Consider the following 8854-nt stretch of genomic DNA (forward strand, 5'->3'; position numbering starts at 1 on the left):
TATTTAGACTTGATTCAAACTAACAGGAGGATCTGAGATCGTGCGATTAAAAAAAAAAATGTCTCTGGGCAATAAATGATTTCTCACAACATTTGCATGAACATATGCTTTTTGTCTTTGAAATACATTTCCCTTGAAGTATCAAGCAGTTAATTAGGGTGTGTGTGTGTGAGGGGGGGGGGTTATGTATGTGGGAGAGCAATAGGAGAAGTAGAAAAAAACCATAATCTCTCTCTCTCTCTCTCTCTCTCTCTCTCTCTCTCTCTTTCTCTCTCTGCGTGATGGTGATTTAATCCCTCTCACCAGCTGGAAAGATAAATATTCCACAGTGGAGAGTGAGGCCACTCACGCAGACCGGAGATGAGGGAAAAAGTTTTGCTCTCCACAGAGCTCAGACACCTGAGTGCCTTAATAAAGTAATCCACTCAGCCACACAGACAAAGGGATGGCTGCAGAGGCCTCACACGCGTGCACATTTTGTTGAGAAAAACGTTTCAATTTTCATTTTGAGAAAATTAGGGAACGTTTCCCATATATTTCTGGCATATTGCCAACTTCTAGCATCGTGACAGGCAGCAATCATGTCCTGGAGCAGTTTGGAAGATTTCTTCACTGTTAAGAGTTAAAGACTTGAGTATGTGCATGAAACATACCATATGACAAAAAAATATGTTCCAAACATTTGTTGATAATGCCTACAGGGTATGCATTTAAAGGAGCAAATATTGGTTTGAGAACATTTCCCAATTGTAACCTTGTTGAAATACTGTACATACGGTAGGCCTATAAATATAAGAACATAACCTACTCAGTCTTTACATATGCTTTGATTATTGTAACCTTAGTACTCTACGCTATTCATATTGCATGTACATTTTCCAGGCCCCATCCTGCTGGTTTTCCCTGAAGGGAGAAAGTGTTCCTGGGCCTGACTCATGCTTTCTGTTTGGAGAGGTCCAGTCCATCCTGGCCAGCCCAACTGGAGGCTGTGTTTTTACACGGTCTCAGGCCAGACTATGGGGGCCTATTTTCACACCCAGGTGCTTTCCAAACGAAACCTCCAGCAGAGGCCCCATGCCGCCCCCCCGGCCTCGGCCCCACCCAGCCATGCACTGAAAACCATACATACTGGCTCATATAGCTCAGACTTGGTTGTATGCTCCAATCATATAACTATAAAAACATACAGAAATCAAATTGAACTTTAATACCAAGGCATCATATACACCAACTACCACAATGTAATAACATTTCAACTGCTATAGGAAATAAAACTGTTTTAAAGAGAATTAACTGCAAATGTGTAGAAATATATAGAGTGCCTAGTGAAACATCGATACACCTCTTGCACAGTCTTCACACTTTGATGGGATGTAGGGTTCTATTCAGTCTGTAAAGCTGAAGCATTACAAATTCTGCAATAGAAATGTAAAGGTAATTTACGGTTGAGCCGACATATACAGCATTTACCGTGAATGCAGTCTTTGCTACGCCTTTTAATTTCAATCACTCTGTAACGCTGCATTTCGGATTGAATAGAGCCCTGACTATTTGCTACATGTCCTACTCCACATTTTCGAAGTGAAATAAAATTATAGAACATTTTCCAAATGAATTAGTAAAAAATTAAACAAGATGCTTTGATTGTGTTTTCAAGTATTGTGGTGGCAGCATGATGTTATGGGTATGCTTGTCATCTTCAAGGACTAGGGAGTTTAGATCAAAAGAAAGATTAAATGAGCATAGTTCAGGTAAAAGTTAGAGGAAACCCCACCTCATTCTTCTGAAATCCTAAACCTGGGATTATTTTTATTTCAGTTATATTTTTCAGTGGGACAATTACACAAATGTTAATGCCAAAGACACACCAGAATGGTGAGGTGATGAGTGTTCCTGAACGGCCCAGTCTCAGTCCTGACTTAACTTTGCTTAAAAATCATCTGAGACAATGTTTGAATATTGCTGTCCATCAATGATTTCCAACTAAATGTACTGAGGTTGAGCAATTTTGACAAAAACAATGGATCTACAGTATGTTTCCCTAAGTTGGTAGAATCTTATTCAAAATGATCCACAGCTGTAATGGCAGCCAAAGGTGCTTCCACTAAGTATTAACTCTGGGGTGAGGAGACATACGCTATCAAGAATTTTTTTAATTTACTATTTGGAAAAGCGGATATATGATTTGATAACTACAGTGCATTCTGAAAGTATTCAGACCGCTTGACTTGTTCCACATTGTGTTACGTTACAGCCTTATTCTAAAATGGATTAAATAAATAAATCTACACACAATACCCCATACAGACAAAGGGAAAACAGTTATTTTGACATTTTTGCCAATTCATAAAAAAACAGAAATACCTTATTTACATAAGTATTCAGACCCTTTGCTATGAGACTCGAAATTGAGCTCATGTGCATCCTGTTTCCATCATCTTTGATTGGAGTCCACTTGTGATACATTCAATTGATTGGACATGATTTGGAAAGGCACACACCTACCTATATAAGGTCACACAGTTGACGTGCATGTCAGAGCAAAAACCAAGCCATGAGGTCGAAGGAATTGCCCGTAGAGCTCCGTGTTGAGGCACAGATCTGGGGAAGGGTACCAAAAAAATGTCTGCAGCATTGAAGGTCCCCAAGAAGAACACAGTGGCCTCCATCATTCTTAAATGGAAGAAGTTTTGAACAACCAAGACTCTTCCTAGAGCTGTCTGCCTGGCCAAACTGAGCAATCGTGGGAGAATGGCTTTGGACAGAGAGGTGACCAATAACCAGATGGTCACTCTGACAGAGCTCCAGAGTTCCTCTGTGGAGATGGGAGAACCTTCCAGAAGGACAACCATCTCTGCACCACTCCACCAATTAAGCCTTTATGGTAGAGTGGCCAGAGGGAAGCCACTCCTCAGTAAAAGGCACATGACAGCCCGCTTGGAGTTTGCCAAAAGGCACCTAAAGGATGCAAATCCATGAGAAACAACATTCTCTGATCTTATGAAACCAAGATTGAACTCTTTGGCCTGAATGCCAAGCGTCACATCTGGAGGAAACCTGGTACCATCCCTATGGTGAAGCATGGTGGCGGCAGCATCATGCTATGGGGATGTCTCCCGACCCCTCCTGTCTCAGCCTCCAGTATTTATGCTGCAATAGTTTATGTGTCAGTCTGGGTCAGTCTGTTATATCTGGAGTATTTCTCCTGTTTTATCCTGTCTTGTCCTGTGTGAATTTAAGTATGCTCTCTCTAATTCTCTCTCTTTCTTTCTCTTTCTTTCTTTCTTTCTCTCTCTCGGAGGACCTGAGCCCTAGGACCATGCCTCAGGACTACCTGGCATGATGACTCTTTGCTGTCCCCAGTCCACCTGGTCGTTCTGCTGCTCCAGTTTCAACTATTCTGCCTGCGGCTATGGAGCCCTGACCTGTTCACCGGACGTGCTACCTGTCCCAGACCTGCTGTTTTCAACTCTCTAGAGACAGCAGGAGCGGTAGAGATACTCTGAATGATCGGCTATGAAAAGCCAACTGACATTTACTCCTGAGGTGCTGACCTGTTGCACCCTCTACAACCACTGTGATTATTATTATTTGACCCTGCTGGTCATCTCTGAACATTTGAACATCTGGGCCATGTTCTGTTATAATCTCCACCCGGCACAGCCAGAAGAGGACTGGCCACCCCCATAGCCTGGTTCCTTTCTAGGTTTCTTCCTAGGTTCTGGCCTTTCTAGGGAGTTTTTCCTAGCCACCGTGCTTCTACACCTGCATTGCGTGCTGTTTGGGGTTTTAGGCTGGGTTTCTGTATAGCACTTTGTGACATCAGCTGATGTAAGAAGGGCTTTATAAATACATTTGATTGATTGATTGATGTTTTGGGATTGGAAGACTAGTCAGGATCAAGGGAAAGATGAACGAAGCAAAGTACAGAGAGATCCTTGATGAAAACCTGCTCCAGAGCGCTCAGGACCTCAGACTGGGGCAAAGGTTCACCTTCCGACAGGACAACGACCCTAAGCACACAGCCAAGACAATGCATGAGTGAATGTCCTTGAGTGTCCCAGCTAGAGCCCAGACTTGAACCCGATCGAACATCTCTGGAGAGACCTGAAAAAAGCTGTGCTGCGACGCTCCCCATCTAACCTGACAGATCTTAAGAGTATCTGCAGAGAAGAATGGGAGAAACTCCCCAAATACAGGTGTGCCATGCTTGTAGATTCATACCCAGGAAGACTCAAGGCTGTAATCACTGCCAAATGTGCTTCCACAAAGTACTGTGTAAAGTGTCTGAATACTTATGTAAATGCACAAATTTCTTAAAAACCTGCTGTGTGTAGATTGATGAAGGGAAAAAACTATTTAATCCATTTTAGAATCAGGCTGTAACGTAACAAAATGTGGAAAAAGTGAAGGGGTCTACATTTTTTCTTAATGCACTGTACGTCCGACCAAGTCAACTGTTTGACTTTCACAGACAGAAAATGTTTATGACCCAGTCAACACACATGGACACACACTTGCACACACGCACAATCACTCACACACACTCCTCAAAATATCACTCCAACAGCTCTATTTTGGAATCAAAGAGGCTATGCATATATAATAATTACATTCCATATATCTTCCAAAATCCCATTTCCATCAGTGGTAATTCTGCAGCACAGGAGTAATGAGTGTATTATGCAGCTGTGACAGCAGTAGCTCCCTCTCTAACCCCTCCCCACCATCCATACAGAACCCCCCCTGGTTCTGCTAGACTGCTGAACAGTCAAAGTGGAGGGCAAAATATGCAAAATGGGGGATTTTTCACTTTGTGTTTGCAGAGTGATGGAGACAGGGGAGGCAGGGTAAGGGGAGAGCACTGTTAGAGGTAGCCTACCCCAGTGCTTTTTATTCATCATAATGTCTGAAAATATAAAAAACTCAAAAGTTCAATATCTAAAGCAGAGCCCCCGATTTTACTTCCATTTATCATAAAGGTGTTTTCAATATTCATTTTTTATATCATAGTTGATTAATATTTAGCTGAAAATATTTAGCTGGTTATGAAACAACAAAAAACAAAAATCCACAACAAAAATCTCAAGCAGTTTAGAGCAGTAGGAGACAGGCCCCTTGAGCCAGAGAGGTTATAATCTCAAATTACATGTACTGTTGTACTGTCTGTGATAATTTCCCACTTGAGCCCAAGCGATTAAAAGGGGCATATTGCCTACTGTACCAGTGCACCAGAGGGAGTGGGGGAATGAATAAATGAGTGTATAAATAAGTAGGCCAGTGATTGAGTGAAGAAATTATTGAGCAAGTAAATGAAGAAAATGTTTGAGTGAGCGAGCGAGTGAGCGGTCAAGACATTGAGTATGTTTGTGACTGAGTAACCAAGTAGTTCTGAAAGCCACACACTAATGGCAATCCAAACAAACAGTTGTAAGTGCTGCAGTGTTCGCTCACCGTGGGCCCTGAGAAAAGCCCCATCAGCCCAATGAATGAGGCCATTCTGCCCCTGCACAGCCTCTTATTAAAATCAATTAATGGTGGGGAGGGAGGCCCCTGTAAAACCTGACTTGTTGGTCTCTGAGGGTCTCTGCGACACATTGCCTTTCTGGATCACTTGGGCCACATGGAACTTCCCCAATTGTGGCCCATAACTCACTTTTACGAGGGCTTCATTGGCTAATGATGCTGGTTGCATGAGCAGTTAGCGAGAGAGTGTTTCTGTATTTGGTTGCCAATCCTGATCTCTCTCTCTCTTCCCCCTCTGCTACCCTACCTGTGTAGTGATCCATGCCTCGCCACACTACTGTTAATGATGTAGGGAGAGCAGGCTCTTTCACAGGAAGAGTAGAGGATGATTATTTGTACACGAGAAGTCATTTAACCATGTAACCATCTAAAGAAACACATTTAGATCAAATTAAATAAATTGTATTTGTCACGTGCACCGAATACAGCAGTTGCAGACTTTACCGTGAAATGCTTGCTTACGAGCCCTTCCCAACGATGCACATTTAATAAAATAACACAAGAGGAATAAAATAAAATAGACCAAAAAAAATGCTATATACAGGGAGTACCAGTACCAGATCAATGTGCAGAGGTACGAGGTATTCGAGAGAAATATTTACATATAGGCAGGGTAAAGTGACTAGGCATCAGTATAGATAATAATAAGAGTAGAATAAAGAACAGAGTAGCAGCAGCAAATGATGAGTGTAAAAGTGTGTGTGTATGTACTGTATGTGTGTTTGTGTTGTGTCGCATTTTGTGTGGGAGTGTCAATGTAGTGTGTGGCAGTGAGTGTGTAGTGTGTGTAGACAGTATAATATAGTGAGTGTGTAGTGCGTGTAGACAGTATAATATAATGAGTGTGTAGTGTGTGTAGACAGTATAATATAGTGAGTGTGTAGTGTGTGTAGACAGTATAATATAGTGAGTGTGTAGTGCGTGTAGACAGTATAATATAGTGAGTGTGTAGTGTGTGTAGACAGTATAATATAGTGAGTGTGTAGTGTGTGTAGACAGTATAATATAGTGACTGTGTAGTGTGTGTAGACAGTATAATATAGTGAGTGTGTAGTGCGTGTAGACAGTATAATATAGTGAGTGTGTAGTGTGTGTAGACAGTATAATATAGTGAGTGTGTAGTGTGTGTAGACAGTATAATATAGTGAGTGTGTAGTGCGTGTAGACAGTATAATATAGTGAGTGTGTAGTGTGTGTAGACAGTATAATATAGTGAGTGTGTAGTGTGTGTAGACAGTATAATATAGTGAGTGTGCATAGGTTCAGTGTGCGTAGGGTCCGTGCAGATAGTCCGGGTAACCATTAATTGACTCTTTAGCAGTCTTATGGCTATTTAGCAGTCTTATGACTTGGTGGTAGAAGCTGTCTTGGAGCCTGTTGGTTCAAGAGCTGATGCTCCGGTGCTGTTTGCCGAACGGTAGGAGAGGGAACAGTCTATGGCTTGGGTGGATCATCTATGGCTGCTGGATCATCCAGCAGCATTTGATACACAGAATCTGAAACAGCTGACTGACTATCTATCTGTCTGGGAGTGAAACAGAACCCAATCTCTGAATTAACCCCGTCCCTGGCCAGCACTTTCATTTTCTCTCTTTGCCTCTGTGCCAGGTAGTTGAGGAAGTGCATGTTTGACTGGCACACTATTAATACCTATGTGTTTGGGAAAAAATGCTCTTTACACGCTTCCTTTATGTTTTTTCATTAACCTGAAGTTCGCCATAGTGCATTCATGAACACCTGTATGAATACGCACACATGGACTCACACACACACACACTCACACACATGCACACACTCTCTCTCTCAAACAAATTGTTCCTCCCTGAATCCTTAGTCCAATTCCAGGCCTGATGGGACCAATTGAGGGGGAGATTGTATGTTATGGAGGAAGGCCGTGGCGCTACTGGTGTAACAGTGGCGCTCCATTTACCAGGCCCAAGGAACCCTGCTCTCCTATTACCCAGGCTCCCAAGGGGCGGAGAGGAGGAAGACAGACCATTTTGAATCTCATGTGTTTCTATAGGATGGGCCTGTTCGTCAGACTGTGTAGGCAATTGTTGTGTTTTGATGTGTTGTCTGAGGCGGTCTTGAGCAGGTCTAGTAGTTGACTCTGTAATCAGAGGTGTTTCCTTCACCATATGGTGGTGTCAGCGCTGACACTCACACCTCTGACACCCTGCCTGACTGCAAACATGCTCACGGGGCTGTTCTGTTGGGAGGGATCACTAACAAGGGGAGAAGGAGAAAGCTTCTCCTTGGCTGATGAGTTTAGCTGACCCATCAATGACTTTCTCCCTGGAACAGTAAGACATGATAATTACTATGATAATGACATGACATTATAATGATGACATGATGATAAGGTAGTGTAAAGACATTTGCGTAATGTGGACGCTGTACAGTACATGCCAGCATAGTACAGCATAAATGTGTGAACAGACGTGCTTGTATGTAGCCTAATGGTATATGTATCAGTGTTTTTGTATGCATATATTGGTGTTTGTTTGTCTGCACTGTACTGTGCTGTGTGTCTGTGTTGAAGTATTATGTTTACACTTTTCCGCTCCTCTGCCTCCTCTATATTGGACATGACACCCTCCTATCTCTTTACTTCAGCCCCACTATCTCCCAGCCTGTTTGACTGATGCTCTTGTCGATGTGTTAATGTTCAGCGAAAGCACTATTTTTCCCCCTACTCCGCCAAACAGACACTTTCATCAGAAAAAGACCTGTCTGTAAACTGTAAAACATTTCCTGTCAAATGGAAAGTAACTTTTTGGCAGTAATTGACCAGTAAGTTACTGTAATTATTTACAATACAGCTACTGTAATGTATTTATAGTACTTTTTTTTTTACTGTAATCTAATTTACAGTACCAGGTCAGATACTATAATCTAATTTACAGTACCAAGTCAGATACTATAATTAAATGTATAGTACCAATTACAATTACACTATATTACTGTAATAACCCAGTGACATATTACCCAGTGTTCTTTTCAAGTTTTCAATTCTACATTGACATTTACATTTTGGTAATTTAGCGGGTGCTCTTGTCCTTAGCAACTTGCAGTCGGTGCATTCAACCAAGGTTATTTTTTTTTTTTAAACATCACAGTCATAGCAAGTAAACGTTTCTGTAACTATTACTGAACATTTGGTTGTAGTTAAGGTTAAGGGTACACTGATCTTCAAAATAATTGCAATTACAACAAGATATCTTATGATGTATCTCTGACTATCTCTGGATAGTGCCAATACATTATTGAGATATTCATGGTAACTAACTCGATGCCAGCTTCCTGTAAATTAATAAAATGTCAAAGC

Source organism: Salvelinus alpinus, chromosome 5 (genome assembly GCF_045679555.1).
Source record: "Salvelinus alpinus chromosome 5, SLU_Salpinus.1, whole genome shotgun sequence".
In the NCBI taxonomy this organism is placed as follows: domain Eukaryota; kingdom Metazoa; phylum Chordata; class Actinopteri; order Salmoniformes; family Salmonidae; genus Salvelinus; species Salvelinus alpinus.